This window comes from Larimichthys crocea, chromosome XI (assembly GCF_000972845.2).
Source record: "Larimichthys crocea isolate SSNF chromosome XI, L_crocea_2.0, whole genome shotgun sequence".
NCBI lineage: Eukaryota > Metazoa > Chordata > Actinopteri > Sciaenidae > Larimichthys > Larimichthys crocea.
Genome location: NC_040021.1, coordinates 11,472,169 through 11,491,641, shown reverse-complemented (window position 1 = coordinate 11,491,641; position 19,473 = coordinate 11,472,169).

The window sequence follows — 19,473 nt, the reverse complement described above, 5'->3', positions numbered from 1 at the left end:
TTTACGAGGGTTTACTTTCTATTAAAGAAACAGTCCTTGTGAAAACTGTAAAAACAGCAAAGTCTATGGATTATCTGTGTTAACAAGGTCACTGTAAAAAAAAAATCAAACCTATATGCATAGTAAAATATCATCCAGATGGAGCAAAACCAGCTGTTTAGCGAGAGTAACAAACATCTGGAATATTCCGTCTACATATGTAAATAAGGAACTGCAAATTAAATTATGGTTCAAATCTTCTTAGATGTTTATAGATGGACTCTAACTTGTGTGTAGTGGTTTATACTTGTTTGAATGTGTTGTTGAAACAAGCTTTTGTACTTGTTTTTAGTAAATGTCAAGGTGCGTTGTATCGTTGTTCTGTAAATAAAGAAACAATAAACTGATAAGAGAAAATATTCATAATTTGGATGAGCTGTCTCTTTAACATTTGGTTTGATTACTTCATACTGTGACTTCATACATCATTTACATGGATTTAGGTACTTCGGATTTTATTTAATATGTGCAAATCAACATGCAAATCAACACGTTCCTTTAAAATAGATCCAATTTGTGTTAATATAAAACACTGACTATTAGTATCTGCACTGAATGAGACATTTAAGTGTCATTGAATAGGCTGCACTGCTTGTCAGTTTAAAGGCATGAAACAGAGAGCGCAGACAAACATCCACTCATGCTTCCCTTGAAAACGCTGTCCTGCACACGCTCACACAACGCCTGCACGCACACGCACACAAACAAACATCCTCCCTCGCCACATACGAGAACAGAGGGGGGAGGGGCAAAGAGAGGATGATGTCACCTCTGTAGACATGCTAAGCCGAGGCTTGAGATAATGGTGACATTTCAGGGAAGGTGATGTCATTCTTCCACTGCTACCTCCCCTCCTCCCTTTCTTTCCCCTCTGTCCCCCCCCTCCCTCCTCTCCTCATCATCAGTGCAGGTGGCTGGCCAGGCTCTTTGAATCACAGCGCAGAAGAATTAGCTTTTGAATAGGCACAGAGCAGGCAGGCAATGTGAACCCAGCCCCCCCACCACCACTATGCTGTGCTCATAGCTGTGATGTGTGAGACTCTTAAATGTGTGTGGGTGTCATGTGTTTGAGTGTGGGTGTTTTAGTATGTGGGGGCGTGTGGATATTGCTATGCTTCCTTTCTGTGCTGTTTAACTGGTCAACTTGTTGTTAAAGCGCTTGTTCCCGTCATTTATTTTGTTATGCTACGTCCATGTGGCAGCATATGCATGCCGCTCGTGTGCATGCATGTGTATGTAGATGGGATTTCTGCCCTTCATCCCAATTGCCCACTGAGACTAATCAAGCAGAGAGCTGCCAGGCTGCAGGGCTGGTTGGCACTGACTCCCTCGCTGGGCTCCTCACCCTAAGGATCTGCTCATTTAAGGTTTCCCTGACTTCACACAAACCCTGTTTCTTTCCAGAAATACATTATAATATAAATTATAGTCAGTGGTTAAAGCTTGAGTGTTTTCATCCATCCCAAAGCTGTGTTTTGGCTGCAGGTTGAAACAAGACAAAACCATTTAATACATAACATGTACCTCCAACAACACACACGGCTCTATATGATATAAAAAGGGCAGTTCACTTTCCAGAAAGTTTAATCCAAAGACTTAGCGGGCATTTGCATATTATGGAGATTTGGTTTAACCTACTTCAGCACACTGGGCTGATTGCCACAGATAGTGATGCTTCAAAGCCCAAAGGCTGTTGTACCTCTAGTCTCACCGCTGAGCTCGAGGCTGCTCACCGTCAGTATTTTTATCCCTGAAAACTCACCGCTAGTGTGCTGCACTTTCACTCTGCCAAGTTCTGGTACGCTGTCTTTCTTCCCCTGTCGAGAGGACTCAAAGCAGCGTGTGTGAGCTGTAAACAAGTTCCCACCCCCCACCCACACCGCCACACACACACACACACACACACACACACACACTCAGGCTGTATCTGGGCAAAAAGAGCTTTCTGAAACCATAAGCATCTGTCTTATCATATGATTGCTTTTCGTATGTCACACACTTGAATCACGAGGCACAGAAGGCTTCCCCTTCACACCTAGAGGAAGTCGACCAGAAACCAGAGCACATGTTACAACTGTAGAAAGAACAACTGTCCACGAATGTGTGCAGAATATGAACATGAGCGGTAACAAGGCAGCATGGCAGCTAAACACTGCGGAAATGTAACACATGGCACACTGTTATTCACTGCTTCCAACACACAGACTGTGGCTGTGAAAATCCATGATGAATTATGCTTTTGTATTATTATTTTAGAGTTATTAATCCTGCGTTAGACCATTTTAGGTGAACCAATTTAAGACTGGATCCAGACTTTGAGCATCAGCAAGGTTTTAATTAAAGCTAGAGTCAACATTTGAATATCTGCAGGAATATTAGCACTGTAAAGAATAACTGTCATAATATATTATATATTACATAACAATGGCACAGTAATTATAGGTTTATAGGCAAATGGCAGACTTTATGTGTAAATAAGACTGCAGGATTAGCCGAACAGTTGTTGTCAAAGAGTCTTAATGGATGCATGTTTGAGATGAAGAAATGTCAGGTGTCAAAGAGCTCAAGTGTGCTCGGTTAACTCATATTTGGCAAATCAAACCCACCCCCTCTCACACATACATTTATTTTTTTAATCTCTTTCAACATGGTTTTAAGATCACCACCGTAGAGAGAGTTGCACATGTACAACGCCTGAGATAAAAGTAAATTACTGAATGATGACACGAGATGTGATGTTTACGTCCTAGCAGTCGTATCGACTGATGAATGCTTTCCATCTTCGATTTGAAGATTCATAGCTAAAACACACACACACACACACAAAAAAATCCTTGACATGGAGAAAATATTTACTGTACTCCAAGTGAAAGGAACAAGTGTTGACAGGATTCAAGTGCTGTGAGTGCTGAAGAGGTTTCCGATGTGTAGCGTGCAACAGTCTTTTTATACTGTGTGAGTAATTCCACCTCGCTGTGTCTCCACGGGGACCCTTTTTCAACCATGAAATGCAAAGGTAAGTTGATTTACATCATTTTTTGTTTCATTGCCTCACTTGATATGTGAAAATTGTGTTGGCGACTAATGGGACATAGCATCAATTATTGAAATCTTAATATCCTGCGTGTGCTTGTGAGCTATGGCTGGTAAATCATTCATATCTCGGTGGCTTTTGACCTATACAGACATGCATATGTTTCATGGGTCCTGAACCTCGATTACACATATATGACTTGTGGAGAATATGGAGGAAATGTGACATGTGATGGGAAGTTGCTTGAATTTGGCAAAAACAACAAACAGGTGCACTTGCACATGAATTACCTCCCCTGTTTGGTAAACATACACTCAAATGTGGTGACAGATGGCATTCTCAATCCAGAAACATTCATCTGTGATACACTGGTAATCATGATCGGAGGGTCCCCCAGGACACTGTGCTGTCAGGCTGATGGACTCATTAGACACGCGTTATTGTCTGTACGAGAGTGGGCCTGTTTCTTTCACCCCTGGGCTGTTTGTAACACAGTTTCCCCACATTGGATGGATTGTTAGGAGCACTAATTAAGATGTAAATATATTCTCTGACACCTGAGGTGGCACTGAGGTATCTAATTCTAAATGCTCTCAGGGTTCTTCATTGATAAGTCGCAGCGCAGGTACAGAGCTGCTGGGGAAACTTTCTAGGTAATGAATTCAAACCAGTGAACAGGAAAAAATTATACAGTTTCTAATAAGGCTTTTTTTTTTATCAAGTTTTAACCTTTTTTTATTGTGGTTATTCAATCATAGATCAACAGCGGGACAAATTTATGCTGAGGAAAATCCCCTGTAAGCAATGTATCTCCTCCTCCTCATTTTCATTTGCCCTTTAATTCATCTTGATGGCTTATTAGAAAGTGAGAAAGCCATGACCTTTTTTTAATGACTTATTAACATTATTAACTGCAGACTTGATGGCTTATGAAAAAGTGAGGAGGTCATTAACAAATAGTCATGAGTTTCTTGCCTTCGGGTTGAGATGTTTTGCAGCTCTCTAAGTGGTTGAACATTCAGTTCATTAATGCAGACTGCGGGCATGATAAATTTAAGAGCTTAAAAGACAAGGGAAGTTATGCTAGATGATAACACACCTGCCAAATTGTTTTTTCTCTACAACCTGGCAACACAAGCAGGTTTTTTTTTTCAAGTATTTTTTGGTGCATTTGCACCTTTTTTTTAAAGATAAGAAATGAGGAGAGAGAGCGAGAGGGGAGGGAGGACATGCAGCAAAGGTCTGTATGTACCACCAGAATCTACCCAATGTTGGTTTTATTAAAGACTTTTTACTGCTCTAAGACAATTATGTGTACCAAAATATTTTGTTTCTGTGCTATGTTACTTTGTGCTCCAAACGTACATAACACTAAACGACACTAAGTGACACACCACCAACTGTTTGACTGATTTTCGTGAAACTGGACAAAACTATAGCTGCTGTTAGCTACTGTTAGCTCAGTTTGTTAGCCCAGACTGTGAGCGCATAGTAACAGGGAAGTGTTAGTGTTTGTACTGTAGGAGTTTTGGATCGCATGGAAGAGGTTTTCAGATCTGGGATGTGGAAGTGAAGCCGGTGTCGTGCCAGAACCGGAGCTGGGCAAGCAGGCAATGTAACCCAGGCTCAGCAGCCTTTATGGACATAATGACAGGGGAGAATGGCTGAAGATAACATTGACAGAGGAAGCTAAGAAGACAAAGGAGATAGTGACCAAGTGAGAGGCCACCAGACAAGAGTAAATCTCGGACTCATTGGTAAAAGCTTCATAAAATAAAAGGCTGAAAGACAGACAAATAGCAACAATACCAATTTCTCATTCTTATTTCCATTTAGTTTTGTCATCACCAGAAGCTCAGAAACAGTCTCGCAATCAGTGTTCTCATCTTCTAAAGTTTACTTTTAACAATGTGTAACAAAGCCTTAAAACCCAACATCCACTTATTTTTCTCAATTTTTTTTCCACTCATTAGTTAAATCCGTTGGTAAAATCTAGTAAGTGGTGTTTGGTTATTTTTCAAGAATAAACTTCCAAACTCAGTTTGCTACTCAGTTTTGATTACTTAGTAGTTTAAACTTGTACTACAAAGTCATACTCAAAGGTCTCATACTCAGTGACCCGACTGGATTCATCTGCCAAAGTAACAAAGTAAATGACATTCCTGAGCTGGATTTCCCCTGAACAGGCTGACAGCACACACCAGGAATGCTCTGATGATTTGGTTTAAGCCCTTTGCACCTCTGAAGCCCATTGTTGGCCATCTGGGCTGTGCCTGTTCTTGTGAACCCCCTACACATGGGTGATGTTTATGAACTGCAGGTGCCTCCTGAGAGGTCACAGGGGCCTCAGAGGGAAACCACAGAACAGCCTGTATTGGGATGACATCATTTAATCCTGATGTGTTGACGCCTCGATTACCACAGGATCGGAGGCTCTGTACTGAAATGTGTGTGTGTGTGTGCATGTATGTGTGCGTGGGAGGTAATCCTGATGTCACCGTTTGCCTCCGTTGCTGCCCCAGAGTCTTATCCACCCACCTAAAAGAGGGGAGAAAGTTTTTGCAGCTATTTCTGTCCACCTGCATGCCTCTCCCTTGACTTTCTGCTGAGCAAACATTCACTTCCTCTGCTAAATCAGGGTGAGGACTTCAAAGCCATTGCTCCTTAAAAAATGCCAGTCTGACAACCTGTAGGGATTTTCAGGAAAAAAAGAAGTCAGCTTGTGGAAATTGTGGCGGTCTTTTATGTCCAGTGTGAATAGATGTGGTTCACTTCTGGGAATGAAGCTGCTCCGGACTAAAAATATTAAACCAGTGCTAAAAATAACAACATAAGGTGACTTTAAAATTGTATATATGAAATGAAAAAGGATTATGAATGAGCAAAAACTATTTTGGGGGGTTGCAATGAACAGTGCATGAAAATAAACCTGTGAGGGTGGAGTTAAAATTCATGGGAACACTTTATTTAAATAATCTGCCCACAGATTTACAGAGTATTTGTAATATTTGAACATCTTATTATGTTGAGATTCAACAACTATTTTCGGATATTACATCACTGTTGTTAAGGTTTGGTTAAGTTTGGGCACAAAATACATCTTACATTCATTAACTATCAGATATATTCTATAGATAATCTATATATATATATATAGATATATCACGGAAGTGAAACTGCTGAAATGTTACAAATACTCCACAGTGACGAGTAAAAACATGTTAAACATCTTATCCAATATTTAATGACGTTTTTACAGCAGGTACTGCAATTAACTGCTGAAAGTATGAGAGCAGATATGAATTTTTCTCACTTCCTCACAAGTACGGCAGTGGAAAGACACTTAGTTGTCATTCACACTGTTGGATGGTGATGACCTTTAGGTAGAAATAATGTTAGTTTGCACATTTTTCATGTGAGTAAGAAATACAATAGAGAACAAAACAATACAAAAGTGATTTGGTTTGTCGGTTTATTGTGTCAGATACTAGATGGGGCCCACAGTTTCTGATCTCATCCCATGCCATTGGACACAGTCACACAAACAAGGTCAAAGGTCATATAATGCATGTGACCTGAGAGCTCCCAATCCTCCTTTAGCATTTAAACCACACTTGTAACTTAAGTCGTGGACTTACGGGAATCAAAGAAGGATGAACAGATCTTGTATCCAGTCAGAAGTTGTCATGATGAGCTACAACAGTAATAACTCATGTTTGTTTAATTCCTTAATAAACATGTTTACTGGATTTACTATCAAGAAACACAGTCCAGTAACAGCAAGCATCATCTGGATCCATTTCTGTACATCCCTCCATGGTGGTAACAAGCAAGACCCGGCTTTGTGTAAGAGACACTGTAATTAAGTGATGGTGTCATCCGTAACATAACCCTTTTCATGGGTTGTTTACAAGACTTCTTTTGATCCCGCACCAGTTGTGCTACCAGACGTGGCGGTGTTGCTTTGAGCGAGGGGTGGGGCACATGCTTATTCAGAGAGACTAAACAGACAATGAACGAAATCGTTCAAGGGACAGTATGCAAAATGAGTCATGAAGGCTGCAGTGAATACTATTGAAATCAAGCTTACAATGAAATGTGGCGTGAACTGGCTTGATGTGGAAAATCATTTTTAAAAAACGTCACTTACGAGACTACATGACCCTTGGGTGTTAGTTTTTATGACATGCATAAAATGTATTCATGGCATCCAATCTATTGATGCTGTTCTGTGGGCTACAGCTCTGAGTAGAATGTACAAAAAAATAGCAAAACAAACTCACTGTATGTTTGTGTTTAAATCTGAATAAGTAGTTTGACGCCAGCAGAGAAAGTCCCCAAGATTCCTTTAACCACACAGGAAATGAGGTCATCTCCTCTCGTCAAGTCACTTTACTGAACGGCTACTGAACACATGACATCATTGTGGGTTTGGTTACGCTTGGCTCCCCCAGAGTGTGTGTTTGAGATAATTAGGTCTTTGAAATGTCACTAAGGTCACGGACAAATGGAAATATGGGATAAAAACTCCCCTACTGTATATACTTACTTTATTATTTGAATGTATTCTATATTAAGATATGATTACCTCAGAAAAATGTTGATGCTCTTCCTGTTATCTTTTGTCTGCTGAAAAAGCTTTCCACTCTACCTATCTCTCATTCGTTGTAGCGCACTAGTCACAGTGAGATGTATCTCCAAAAGCTGTTCACTCTGTCCTTATTGCACACAGATCTGTACTTCCATTCCTTCACTGCTAAAAAGCAGAGGCAGGCAGTCATGCTGACAGTTGCCTCTCTTCAAAGCCTCTTTAATGGCACGTCAGTTCCCGCTTCCCCTGGGATGGGTGACTGGGGGAAGATGAGGAGACTGACTGTGGCTGCTGGCTATGGAGGACCAGCCAGCTACAGCTCATTTCCACAATGCCAAAATCTACTCATCCTCTCTCAAGTAGGCAGAGACATATTCGCCTTTGTGAACTCCTGAATTTAAGGCATGGCTGTCACGATGCTGTCTCAGTGTGTGAGCATTCCTGGATGATGATCGTTTCATCCGCACAAAAACGCCCTGAGCAGAAGACAGTGTCTCCAGCCATTACTGCTAGTTAGGCGACTACCTGGTATATTCTATTATTAAACAGGCAGTGGAGAACTCTCTTACAATTAAAAATATCTCCGGTGGAAACACCTTCATAAATATTTGATGCAATTTCTTGGAAAATACGTGTCTTGGACACAGCTCATCAAGTCATCATATTTTATAGTCAAGCTTTGAACACAAGTAGCTGCAACACTTGACCTGACATTGATCTTTAGATTTTATTAATGTGTATCCCTCCACTTTGTGTCCCTCAGATATGACAGGGCCTGAGGTGAAGTAACATATTCTTAGCCAACCTAGCAGTATGGACGAGTTTGGTTCAGAATAAAATAGCTGGAAGACTACTCAATGGATATATGTGATGTTTGGAACAGTCATTCATGTCCCCCTCAGGTTGAATTGTAATATCTTTGGTGATACTTTAAAGTCTAACTAAAATAGAATCATTTTTTGGCAACAGCATACATACCTGCTCAGCAAATCAAATGTCCTGCATTCCTGTTTGAGAAAAAAATGAGACACCAAAAGGTAGAATCTATCTTTCTTTATTTCAAGATAATGCCTCTTAATTTATTTTCCCTCTATGCAGATGATGAACTTGTATTCAATCACTTCCTACACAACACAAACTGTGACCAACAACCCAGATCAGCTTTTCTGCTGAATGAACATGTACCGTGCAAGTGAAACAACAAACATTTGGGAGAAGCCATCTACAGTATAAATAATGGACGTCATATCTGTGATGTCACCCACAGGTTTCTGAAAAGACGTTTTGAAACTCATGTGGAGGCTCTGACCGTCACCATTTTTGTAGTCCTGCCTCTGCAGCCTAACGGCTAATCTAAAAATGGATGTGGATTGTTAGTGGATCTGAGGGAGGCTGAATGAATACACTCAATATAATTTGAATGGGTGAGTTAAATAGAAATTATTTTTTGTACCAGGCTCTTGACATTTTAGTATATGGATTATGGATATTGACATATTCTGTAGCCAGCCTCAAGTTGCCATTCGAGGAACTACAGTTTTTATCACTTACACATAGGCTTCACCTAACAGCACGTATATACCTGCAAATATCCTCAAATTCAGTCTGTTTAGATGCTGGTGAGGTCTGTATGGCTATGGCTTGCAAACTACAGCACACGTGTGTTGACTTTTTGCTAGTGCCAAGGCTCAGTTTGCCAGACACCCTCCTAGTCTGACTTTCCCCCAAAGTCTTAGTGCTTAATATCAATGGTAATATGCTAAAATTGTAAACATGATTAATATTACACCTGCTAAATATAAGTATGTTAGCATTGTCTTTGTGAGCATGTTATAGTGCAGGTAATGACCATTTAGCTCATACACGATATTTGGAGTGTGGTATAGCCATTCGTCCAACGCACACAGTGAATTCAGGACAGCCCATTAATTCCACTAACTGCAAGCTGCAGGAATGTGCTGGTCGCCAAAACCAGGTGGTCCTGGCCACAGGTGTGTTTGTGAAACTCTGCCTGAAATGAAATTTATCTAAATGACACAAGACTATTGTGCAACCAATACCGTGCTGGCACACACACCGCTAACATCTGCTGCCCATGTGCTTGATGCAGCAGTGACAGAAAGCTGTGTAACGCTCAGTCACCCACAAAGCGAAGCCCCTGGGAAAAGAGAAAGGAAGCCAGTGTAAATAGTAAAATTAATTTGCAGCTCAGTCATGCAGCCTCCTCCTTCTTTCATAAATTGACCAGAAAAGAGAATTTCACAAGCATAAGATTCCTCTGCGGTAACTGGATCATTTCTTCACACCAATTGAGAAATGTCAGCAAAGCCGCTGCTGAGGGGTACAAAATAGCATTCTGTATATTCCAACATTTGAAGTGTGAAACATGGTGGGTGTTAGTTAAAATGCTTAAAAACCAACACACTGAGAGCAAGTGTGCACTGAATGAGCTACTGGATAATGGTTGTCCAATTAAGATAACCTTAAAATTATTCAAAACGTGCCCGGGATTGACATGGTTACAGTATATCCACTTTTCCCTCTGAGATATTCTCCAGCTCTTTATTTTTACGAAGGCGCTGGAAATCAGGGCTCACGCTGGGTGCCTGCGTGGCTTGTTCAAGTGTCACTGCTTTAATATGAGGAGCGCTTGTGACTGACGGTATGGGCAAAGTCTCTCCTCAGATCTTCAGAGGCGCCGGTAGATCAGAGGGCGTCTGTCACACCTCCAGGCAGTCTCCACAGAAGAGATCCTTCAGAGCTGCTGACCCCCCTGAGACAGGAAGCTGCACAAGTGTGAGTGATTTCAAAGAAAGAACCAGCTGCCCAATTGGTTTTGGTTTGCTGTATCTCTAAACCATGTCAGAGAGGTGATGTTGTGAAATTGGTGTAGGTCTTCTATGTCTGCTAATCCAAGACAGGAAAATTGATTTGGTTGATAAATTATTTTCGGAAAAGTTGCTATGTAGGTCAGAGCTGAATGAATAAATGAGATGCAATTAAAGCAAAGTTCCCAGCATTTGTATAATTTAAAGTTACCTTTCCATAAGGAGTATATTCACTTTTGATGAAGACCAGGAGTAGTATTTGGAAGATTTACAGTCAAACATGAATGAATATTGCATATGTTAATCCCTTCCTTAGCATTTCCTGCTGAAGTAATTATTAACATGACAATACTACATCCTGTGGAATCAAAACTAAGAGGAACTGTTTGTGTCAGTGTTTAGAGGAAGAGAGAGGATTTTGCTGTCTATTCACAGACCTCTCCAACATCTTTCTTTTTTTGTCTCTCTCTGCCAATCCTTTTCCGGCGATGGTGATGTGCTTAAAATCCTGAACGCACACTGTTTTCATAGAGACAATGCCTTTATGCTTTATTTCCTGGAATCATTCCCCTTGGCTGTGAAGCCTGGCTTGGTGCTCTGCTGTATCCAATTAGCTTCACACAGACAGCAGAGACAAACCTCTACAGGCCAAACAAAAATAGTTGAATAGGTCATTTCACGGATGAGCACGGTGTTCCGCTGATCCCCCCCAGAAACCCAAGGATATGTAAATCCCCATAGCTTGGAGGAATGACGTAATACGAAACATAAAATCTTCAAAATCATGACAAATATCGACTTCCGAGAAATGCCTAGACTGGTGAAAGATGGGGCCGCATATTGACAGGCAGGATTTATGTTCCCCTACCACACTGCTTTAAATTAGGTGAGTCATCGGGTGCTCCAGGCCATTTGAAAAGGCCCTCAAGCGTTGTTTGTCTTGATGTCATCCCCTCTGACAGTAATGAGGCTTTGGCAACGAGTGAAAATAAGATCGCAGACCTTTAATAAGTTAGATAAAGTCTGCAGGAAATAAAAGACTTTTCATGTTGACCCTGTTATAGCAAGGTCTGCAAAATCTCTCGGGGTGCTGACAGTTCACAATTCAACTTTGAAGATCAAACGTTCTGATTTACTTTATGATATAAGGCTTGTTCGGCTTCCTTTAATCTCAACTGCACACACACCATGCAGACTGTGCTTATCTCCCACAAGGTAATATTTATCTTGGCAATAAGAATATGGTAGAAACTCACATCTAAGATTTCACAAAAGCACATATCCCTATGAGAAATCCTCCTGTGATGACTGCTAAACACAATGTGATCTTTATCCCATAATTCCTCAGGCTACCCAGGACTCTGGGGACTCCTAATAGCAATTCATTTGGGGAACAAATTCACCTTCTATCATACACAACACAGCGTTCATACTGAAGAACTCAAACGCATATGTGCATGGTATGCACAGACAGAGAAAGGCAGGGCTAGTAACAAAGGGTAAAAGTCCCCTTTTTACCAGGAACCGTTGACACTTCACCGAGTTAGTATTTACATAGCTCAACACTTTGGTGATTCACTTTTATGGGAGAGTTACAATAAAAGATTGATACTGCTTTCATTTCTGTACATTCAACATGACGCTACAACCAGTAGCCATTTAGCTTAGCTTAATTTAGCTTAGCTTAGCTTAGCTTAGCTTAGCATAGCATAGCATAGCATAGCATAGCACTAAGACTGTAAAACGGGGAGACCGCTAGCCTGGCTCTCTTCAAAGATAACAAAATCCACCTATCACTAACCTTTTATATCACTAAGAACTATTTCTTGGCCAAGAGAAGTGACTTCATCTTTCACCAAATCTCAGCAAGAAAGTACATATTTCTCAAATACTGGAACTATTTTTTTTTCAAGCTTCGTACTCTTACACCTAGCTACAACGAAGGAACTCTGAATTTTTCCACCTTGCATCATTAAAGTTTGAATCTGGCAGCTGGAAACACTGCAAATGTACAAACTATACAGGCGTTAAGCTCTAAGGTAGCTGATAACTCAAGGCCTGGATATAAGTGGATGTGTACAGGGACAGCTGTGGTAGTAGTTTAGTTTGTACTACTTTCTGACGTCTGCTGGGAGGACGTCACATGGAGATGTATTCTGTAATCTGTGTGAGAGGTTACAACAAACTGGAGGTATGCAGACGTCCACACAGAGCCTACGTTTACACCCTCCGATGAGGAAGTTTAAGTTACCCTAGTGGACCCTCTCATACTTGCAAAAGCGAAAATGATAACTTTGGCTTCATGCATCAGTAGTGCCTGTTGAAGTGTCCCTGTGTGCTTGTGTTCAGCTCAGCCTCTGTTTTATTGCAGGGCTGTTTTGCTAGACTGCTGTAGTTGTAGGTATACTAAATAAACTGTCAAGTGGGTGCATTAGAGTGCAGTAAAACCTTTGACATTGACCAAAGAAACAGTCTTTGACTGCAGTTTTGCTTGACTTGTATCATTTGTCATTACATGAAAAACACACTTTCTGGGAGGTTTAATAAAGTACAAACGGTCTATTGTACCATTTGTAAAGAGCGTGAAAACACTTATTAGGTCCAAATCATAAATTAAAATAAAATATTCAGTGCAGAAAAAAAAAAAACACAGAGTAGCATTTATTGTTGAAAAGGAAAATAAATTCTCTAATATAGATTCTTCCTCCAACCCAAGTAAACTAATTTGTTAGGGAGCTATGAGCAATTTCTATGTTGGATGGTAATGTTGTTTTTACTAATCATAGCAGTATAATGTTCTTGCCTGAGTGAGTTTTTGCCTGCAGTTATGTTAAATTAGGCAGTATGCGTGGCATGCTCGAATAGCAGAATCATTTGAGTCCTTCTCTCCCCCAACTCATTAACTATTCAATGTGAACTCTTGATCCTGCAGGGTATTGACATTAATTCCCCACACTACTGGAGCAAGCAGTTTGGAATGGTTAAAAAGACTGCAAACCTCGCCCGGGCTGTCTTCAAAAGCTAAGTTTTTCAAAACAAACTAACCATTTACTAATTCGTGTCTTGCAACTTGCCCGGAGAACAGGCCTGTCAAACGCTGCATTATTAAGTGAAAAGCTAATTACGTCTTTCGCTGGCCCGTGTCCATTACAGGCAAGACAATAACAAGCTAATCAGCAGCAACAACAGGATGAGCACTCTGTGTTGTTTAACAAGTTGTTGATCACAAGCTTTAATCCCGCGCTGACATTATGAGGTAGACTTGTTACTAGGATCTCGTTCTTCTCCTGCTTGTCTAAACCAATCCCATTTCAGCAGCGGCAGACTTTGCCTTGACCTTGGGCAGTGGATTTCCTTGAGGGCAGGGTGGACACTCTGAAAGCTGAACGAACTGGCTGAGGGTGGAGGAAACAGGGCATCTAATGCTGAGGCAGGCAGAGAAATGTATGAATGACTGCAAAGTGGAGAGCATCAAGCCAATCAGAACAAAGAGGAAATCTGCGAGCCAATCGCAGAAAGCTTTTCTTCTCTCCCTCCAGCATCTCCCTGACTTCTTCTCCTGTCTGTTACCAGGTCACTGTGCCTGCCCGCGCCTCTGAATAATCTGTTTCATTGGGTCAGTGTGTCTCTCACAACGCGCCTGACTGGCTGGTTGTGCATACGCGGTTGCTAGGGAGCTCGGCCAATCACAGCAAGGCGGAAGTTTCCCCTCGGTTTCTAGGCAGGTTTCACGTGCTGTAGATGTTTTGGCGGGAGAGTGAGAGAGCAGGAGTGGGAGGGGTGGGGGCGGCTGCAGGGTGAAGTGGAGCATGTGATTGGGTGTGTGTGTGTGTGTGTGTGTGTGTGAGAGCGAGCGGGTGTGTGTATGTGCACGTGCAAGTTGAGTGTGCATGTTTGTGAGCGCATGTTCATTTTGCCCTGCCTCTTGCTTTCTGATGCAACATCGAACTGTGTCTCCTGGGCTACTAGGGGACCTTGTTATGTTTTTTTTTTTTCTTCCTGTCCTCGCAGGAAACGAGAACCAATTGCTGTGCTGTTGCCATCGGAGCGGGGAGGTTTGTTTTCCCTCCACTTTCATCCCTGGTACCTCCCCATCGACAGTTACCGTAGAAACAAGAGCAACTCCAACTCTATTTCCATCCATGTCTCCTTCCTTCAATGATTTATCGTTGCTTTCTTTTTTTAATCCGCCGCACAGCGCCTACCTACCAACACTTTAGCAGCCAATGAAGTATTTAGAAAATTGTGTCTCTGTAGAGGAGGTGTATAAAAGCAGAGATGAAGAACTGCAAGAGCACATGCTGAGGTACTTCTTGTACAGTGGCACCTAAACCTTTGAGCTCTGTCAGAGCACAACATGTCAAGGTTCTGGATAAGATTAGCCGCCCCTTTTTCGTAGAACAGCTTGGTCTCCTCCACCCTAAAAAAAACAAAACAAACTCAGACATATCTTTCACGAACATGTTATCTCCCCCACCCCCCTTGAACCCTCTGTTAACAGAGGGAAGCAGTTCATCACATCTGACCTGGGCTTCCCAAAATCCCATTATTGTCACTTGAGTGCACAGTGGGCTACAAGGAGAGCAGCAAGTGTGAGTGGACAGACGTCCACTGTGCATCCATTACATTCCAACTCAAAGCGACAATTTGAGCAACCTCGAAATGACATGTTCACTTATAGTAGCAGAAGTAGTAATAATTTTGACATCTAATTCTTCTATTTTGAATTTTTCTATTCAAAACAGATACAAAGAAAACTGAGTCAATGTCCTTGGGACACATGGTAATATTCCTAAAAAGAAATCCGTCAGACAGCTATTCTTCAAAACCCTGAATTATGTTTACATCCAGTGCAAATATTTTAAAATGTGTTACTTTTTTCAATATCTAAGCACGGCTACTAGAGTAAGGGTTAAAGAAAGGATGTGGTTATGGCAGATAAACTATGGTTAGGGTTAAGCAACCAAATACTTGGTTAAAGACTGTGGTCACAGTTTAAAAAGATGCAAACATAAGTTGCAGGTCATAGGACACAAACTCTTCGCTCTTTGCCCTGCCACATCCTCAGCTTCACTACATAGAGGGTGCACTACTTCTTACATTAGCACTGAATGTAAAAGATCATATCGCCATATAGATATATAGAATGGTTCGTAAAAGAAAGGAAGATTAGAAAGTATAACCCTAACTTTCAGAAAAATTCATCAAAAACAACTTCTCTAATCTACCATGCCATAAGTTGTGCAGTTACACAGTTTCAATGTTACCCCCTGAAAGTTTGCCTCGTCAGACTTCATTGTAGCAATGATCGTAAGAAAAGTTAGCTCAGCTATGAAATTCAAATAAAAATTTAAATAAACCCGAAATGATCCTTTAAAGCCCCATAGTTACATGCTTCTGTACAGAGTTTTGGACAGTCTGGTGGTTTGTTCAAGTCTGTGTGTTATGGTCAATTTTAAATGGTAATGCCAACCTCAAGGCTAAGTATAGTGGAATAGTTTTGGATCCCTTTTGCGAAAATTAGTCTATCCATAAAGAGTATTGGTCATCTGATTCAAAAGATTTCTAAGTGAGTCAATCAGTTCCGACTGATGAAGTGTTAAATCCTGTTGTGTCAAGAGCAAACAAGTCTGGTTGCCTTTGACTCCCAGTTAAATTATTTGCACAGGCACGTCCTATTAAATAATCAAATCATAACAAATGATAAGTAAAACCACACTGGATTTCAAGCAATAAAAGATGCTATCAAACTGTACCAACTGAACAAAATGATATATGGCTATGCACCAGTGCAGAGACACCTGCAAATTGGATCTAGGAACTGTTTTGGATGTTGCACAAGTGTCATCAGGCTGCCAGTCTGCCTGACAAATGGTTTGTTTACCACCTGAGCTGCTGCTGCCGCCGTTGCTGCTGTTCAGTAATCATTAAGTGTTCATTTACTTTAACTTGGCATAGCAGCTGAAAACATGTGAAGACAAACTGACAGATACAATGCAACAAATTCATTTCCATACAACGCTTCATCCAAAACATGCCCACTATTACTTCTTTACTGGGTTACATTTAATTCATGGCATTAAAGTGGTGTCAAAATACGCATAATCATAAGGAAGTGTTTCCCCTGGGGTGGTTCTGGGCTTCAAATGTGTTACCTTTGGATGAACCCTGGGAGAGCTTCATTCATTGGCTGAGCCCCGGCTGTACCTGTGGTTAAAATCAAGAGGTGCTGACAGAATAGGCAGGAGGAGGAGGGAGTGGAGGCGGACAGAGGTTTCCAGTAACCTGTGAAAACTTGGCATCTCTGTCATGAAATTTCAGAATCAATTTACGTGAAAAACTGCCTCCTAAAGCAGGGATTTAGGTAGATAATTAAATGGCATGGGGATAGAAACCATAAAATTGTGATGCAAAAGTGCATGCACTACAAGCACAAACACTGATGGAGTTGTTTGGATGTGGAACTGATTGAGGATTGAAGACAAAGCGTCTGGACGTCAGGGACCATTAGGGAAAAAGGCACAAAGCAAATTGTATCATTATACAGTGAACTTGAAAAAATTCAACATCCACAGCCTTATCACCTCCGCTGGCAGCACATAGTCAGAAATAACTCACTGTGGATAATTTTTGACTGCCTCACTGGGGAAAATCGCTTGAATAAAAATGGGCTGGGACACATTGTCTGCTACCGCAGCTGACACATTAGAGGTACTGGAAGTTTCAGTTTAGATGACAAGTTCTAAGTTCAGTGCCAGCACAAAGCCTGTTTTTCCTCTTCAAAAGGCTTGAAGCTGTGCACTTGAAAGTAAAAAGTAAAAGCAAATGACTTAAAACAGTGCATGAGATTGCACAATGCATGACATTCGTGTTTTCCGAATCTCTTGCATTGACAGCGCATCATGTTATGTTCTGCCAGAACGGAGAACAAATCCTATTTGCAACACAAATGTGGTTAACAGCTCTGTCTTCAAAAAACACTTCACCAAGCCACAGTTTGCAAAACTACTGTGTTCCCCTGAGGCCATTGGCAATGAGATAACAGGACTGTGATTAAAATTCACTATTCTTGGAGCTGTTGTTTGGGAACATTAATTAGTTATTGATAAAGGGAACTCGGGGGAGAAAAAAGTGATGGAATGCTTATGGGCAACTAATTTCTTTGTTTTTTAAATGCAGCCCACAGAAGACTAATTAATTTTTTGAAAGGTTCTACCTCTGAAAAGTATCTTTAAATGCCTGAATACCACATCAAACTGTTGCAAAACTGATGTTTTTTTGTTTGTTTTTTCTTCAAAGGGTTTTTTAATGATGAGGTTTTATGATAATTATTCCCATAACTGAGCCATGTCCTTCAAAACATAAACATCTAAATATCAGTTGAGAACAGATAAAATACCATAGAACATAAAACCTAGTACACATTATTGTCTTTACTGACACCTTCATGTAGCAGCTAAAGCAACCAGTATCTCAACTTGAATACTCGTACCACAGGATCAAAACTGCTGTTCAGCGTGATATTTGAGCTTTTTTTTTTTAATGCAACATGCATTACATGGTTAATGCTTGTTAGACTGTGGAGCAAAATGACTGTAAAATTATGTTGTTTTTGTTCATTCCTATGCATGCAATCCGCTTGAATGTTCATTGACTGATAACTAATGGGCATATACAAAGAGAGGGAGAAAGACAGAGTGAGCAACACAAAAACAACCACCATGTAAAGTCTTCCAAATTTTGGGTGGGGTCCCTTTTTTTCGCTGCAAGACTGGATTTGGAGGGGGTTGGTGTGGATGGGGGGTTGGGAGCCGTCAAGCAGCAGTTTAAACAAGGCTGAGCTGGGATTGTTTTGCTGGTCTGACAGTAAACTGGGCATGGGAATTTTGTGTTGAGAGTTGAGAAAATCACACTTCACACGTTACCATCTGTACAATAAAAGAGTGGGGGACAGTGTGAAAACATAACATCCTGCATGGGCTGACCAATGCTACATGCAAAGGCAACAGCATCTGCTTTCATCTAGAAATTGTCTCCTGGGAAAAATCTGACTCACACGATATCAAATAGTCTTACCTTTCTTGCCTGGCTGTTTTGCACTCAGTAACCCCTTTTTTTGCAGATAAGGCTTGATTTCACTGTCACTTTATTTCCTTCCTCCCTTTGAGTGATGCCACGGGTAGGCGTGCCCCCACCCTGCAATGAGGGTCATCCGCCATGGCTGCTGTTTATCCCACTGTCACTATACATCCATCAGATGAGGACAACAATGTGTGCCCTCAGGCGCTGAACTGAAAATGGCTCTATACTTATATCAATACGTTTTTGTCAAGCCAGGATGCATTTAACATCCAAACCATATTATGTTATTGTATGTTATGTCATATCATGTTATGTTGTGTTGTGTTTATGTTTCATTGTGTTGTGTTGTATTATTTTACGTTACGTTCAAGGGTGCCTAAATAGAAGTAGAGGTGTATTGTGTGTCTTTGTGTAGAATGGTATGCTTCCAGAGAGTTATCCATTTTTCATTACTAATACTGATTTCATAGATACAATAATAATAGTTTCATAGTTGATGACAGCTGATCGGGTTGTGTATGTGAAATCATAATCTGCAAAGCTGTTGCTAACAACAAAAGCTGTAAATGTAGTGTGAGTAATAATAATAAAAAAATGCCTCTGAAATGTAGTGGAATACTGACATGCTGGTGTGACAATTGAATTTATGAATCTATTTGTTGCCTTGACAGTACACGGCCCATCATCACACCAACCCCGAGTAATTGGGTGGGTACAATCACTTTATCTAGCAGCAGCTCCCAATCAGCTGAGCTGAGCGCTGAAAGCAGTCACATGTCTTATCTGGGTTTGTGTTTTTCCCCCTCCACGTGTCAAGATACCCGAAACAGAAGGCGGGACCAAAACAAACCATCTGATTGGTCGGCTACTTGTCACCAGCTTATGGTTGTAAGGAGGAC